We start from the raw sequence: 3,566 nt of genomic DNA, 5'->3' as shown, positions 1-3,566 counted from the left end.
CAGAATCGCTTATTCAGCTGCCCTTGGAATATGTTCGTTTCGTGCATACTTGATCTCGGTCATTCTTCGGTGAACTCTTAAAGAATTGCGCACTTTTATAGGGGTAGTCTGGTTGCTTGTCTCGACTTGAAATGATTTGTTTTTTTCCGCCCATGACTTTCTATACGATGCCTCTATGCTGGCCTCTGACCGCGGTTGTTCCGAGTTTTCTCTTTCTCTTCGAAAGTCTTTGCGGAAAATTCTGCCTCGTGTGACCGTTGAGCGGTGAGGTGTGTGTGTGTGTGTGTGTCGTGCGGGGTGATGCGAGAGTGTGCCTCGGCGGTGGAAAAATAAAAATAAAACTCTGAGCCCACAAAAATTTAAAAGATGTATGCTTGTCAGCTTAGTAAAGCAGGCTTGACTTATGAGCATACAGCACGCCACATATGACCGTCGAAAACCGTAATACGGGAAAAAAAGTTGATGAATATATCAAGACCGGTCGAATGAATCCGATTCACTTTGGGCTCATAGACCGTTGAATGGTCTTTGACTTTGGAAATTGAAATGAAAAAAATCCAACAAACGGATCGGATCGGTGTTTCTCTTCACTGGGACTCGCTGTGACACGCCAGGCGTTGCGATCAAAAATTTTAGTTTCCGAAGAAAAAGAAAAAAAAACGAAAAACGTGTTGATTTGGTGTGTGTTTGGTGATGCGTGGGCGAAATAAAAACCCGCAACTCGCCGGATGCATATCAAACAAACATACACGAAATACCTGGTTGATCCTGCCAGTAGCATATGCTTGTCTCAAAGATTAAGCCATGCATGTCTAAGTACAAGCCGCTAGACGGCGAAACCGCGAATGGCTCAATAAATCAGTTATGGTTCCTTAGATCCACTCCATCCTACTTGGATAACTGTGGTAATTCTAGAGCTAATACATGCACTCGAGCCTCGACTGCGGGCTTTCGGGCTCGCAGAAGAGGTGCTTTTATTAGATCAAAACCAGTCGGGGCCGGGCTTTCGGGCTCGCGCACCGTACCAATTTTGGTGACTCTGGATAACTTCACGCCGATCGCACGGCCTTCGCGCCGGCGACGTATCTTTCAAATGTCTGCCTTATCAACTGTCGATGGTAGGTTACGCGCCTACCATGGTTGCAACGGGTAACGGGGAATCGGGGTTCGATTCCGGAGAGGGAGCCTGAGAAACGGCTACCACATCCAAGGAAGGCAGCAGGCGCGCAAATTACCCACTCCCGGCACGGGGAGGTAGTGACGAAAAATAACGATACGGGACTCTTCCGAGGCCCCGTGATTGGAATGAGTACACTTTAAATCCTTTAACGAGGAACCATTGGAGGGCAAGTCTGGTGCCAGCAGCCGCGGTAACTCCAGCTCCAATAGCGTATATTAAAGTTGTTGCGGTTAAAAAGCTCGTAGTCGGATGTCTGTCTTCGGCCGGGCGGCGCCGCTCTGAATCAAGGGTGTTGCGTTTCACGCTCTGGGAGCCCGGGTGTCAAAGCCCGACTCTCTTCACGGTCGGACAACATCGCCGGAGTGGTGGTCGGTGCGTCGTTGTTGTATCTGCGGCCAGAGTTGGAAAGTTCTTTCGGGTTCTTTTTTAAATTTTGGTCGTAGTTGACTCGATTCGCTCCACCCAGTCAATCGTTCGGGGTGCCCTTCACCGGGTGTCTCGGGCGGCCGGCAACGTTTACTTTGAACAAATTAGAGTGCTCAAAGCAGGTGTATCCCAACGCCTGAATATCGCAGCATGGAATGATGGAATAGGACCTCGGTCCGATTTTGCTGGTCTTTTACTTTTGGACCCGAGGTAATGGTCAATAGAGACGGACGGGGGCATTCGTACTGCGGCGACAGAGGTGAAATTCTTGGACCGCCGCAAGACGAACAACAGCGAAGGCATTTGCCAAGAATGTTTTCCTTGATCAAGAACGAAAGTTAGAGGTTCGAAGGCGATCAGATACCGCCCTAGTTCTAACCATAAACGATGCCAACCAGCAATCCGTCGGAGTTACTCCAATGACTCGACGGGCAGCTTCCGGGAAACCAAAGTCTTTGGGTTCCGGGGGAAGTATGGTTGCAAAGCTGAAACTTAAAGGAATTGACGGAAGGGCACCACCAGGAGTGGAGCCTGCGGTAATTTGACTCAACACGGGAAACCTCACCAGGCCCGGACACTGGAAGGATTGACAGATTGAGAGCTCTTTCTTGATTCGGTGGGTGGTGGTGCATGGCCGTTCTTAGTTGGTGGAGCGATTTGTCTGGTTAATTCCGATAACGAACGAGACTCTAGCCTGCTAAATAGGTGACGGGTTTTATCAATTGAAACCGAAGGGAGTACGGAGGCGTCGGGATCAGGTGGCGGCGATTCGGGTCTCGGTGGGACTGGTTCCTTTAGTGAGGCAATCTCTCGGCTTGGTTTCGTTGTGCTTTGTTCGTCGGGTGTACGGCCTTCACGGGTTGGTTGCCTGGCGGATGAGGTATGGCGGGGCTTTGTCGGGAATGTCTCGCGGGGGCTGGCTCTATTGTTATTCGGTCGTCGTCATCCCCGGCGATACCTTCTGCTCTCGCGTCCGTCACGCAGTCTTCTTAGAGGGACAAGCGGCGTCCAGCCGCGTGACAGTGAGCAATAACAGGTCTGTGATGCCCTTAGATGTCCTGGGCCGCACGCGCGCTACACTGAAGGAATCAGCGTGTTTCACTCTCCCTGTCCGAAAGGACCGGGTAACCGCTGAACCTCCTTCGTGGTTGGGATTGGGGACTGCAATGATCCCCATGAACCAGGAATCCCTAGTAGGCGCGGGTCACTAGCCCGCGTCGATTACGTCCCTGCCCTTTGTACACACCGCCCGTCGCTACTACCGATTGAATGATTTAGTGAGGCCTTCGGACGGGCTTGTCGGGGTGCCGTCGAGTGGGGAGCAATCTCTGCCCGTGCGGTGCCTACCAACGGCGAGACTGAAAGATGGTCGAACTTGATCCTTTAGAGGAAGTAAAAGTCGTAACAAGGTTTCCGTAGGTGAACCTGCGGAAGGATCATAAACGAACAAGACAAATGTTTTGCGCATATGGCTTTGGTTGAGCACGAAACAACTAAAAGTTGCAAAACAAAAAAAACCCCATCAAAAGTCTTTCGGCGTAAGACATCGTATGAACTATGTGTGGGTTGACGGAAGAAAATCATTTATTTTGAACGGGTATCAGGCGCTCTGATGCGCGGTGGTTTAAAGCGGATTCGCCTTTTCAAATTGATTTTTCTTTCCTCTCGGCTCAAAAAAAAACACAAAGTCTTTCGATTTGGTCTATGGCCGTGAGCAAATTCTTCCTGCTTCGATGGTGAATGTCTCTATAGATTCATTCGACCTTTAGCGGCGCTCACAGTGTTGACGTTAGTAGAGTGAAGAATACGATAGCCCGCCTGGGCCGCGAGTACCGAAGGAACAATAAAGGAGATTTTATAAAGTCTTAGTCCCTAAATCAAACACTTTGAAAAATAAAAACTCGGTGGATGGAGAGTCGGAAAAAAAAAAAAAAAACATCAAGATTTTGAACGGGTATCA

At 49.7% G+C, this 3,566-nt stretch overlaps 1 non-coding gene across 1 annotated transcript; it reads left to right on the top strand.

Annotated features, from left to right (window-relative positions):
• The first annotated feature begins 755 nt into the window (after positions 1-755).
• On the top strand, positions 756-3,048 carry LOC124319953. Its single transcript, XR_006913645.1, has one exon. It is a non-coding gene; the product is annotated as a small subunit ribosomal RNA (ribosomal RNA).
• The last annotated feature ends 518 nt before the right edge of the window (positions 3,049-3,566 follow it).

Source organism: Daphnia pulicaria, unplaced genomic scaffold (assembly GCF_021234035.1).
Source record: "Daphnia pulicaria isolate SC F1-1A unplaced genomic scaffold, SC_F0-13Bv2 h1tg000226l, whole genome shotgun sequence".
Classification (NCBI taxonomy): domain Eukaryota; kingdom Metazoa; phylum Arthropoda; class Branchiopoda; order Diplostraca; family Daphniidae; genus Daphnia; species Daphnia pulicaria.
The sequence above is the reverse complement of the archived record's forward strand: the minus strand, read 5'-3'. Positions and strand labels throughout refer to the sequence as shown.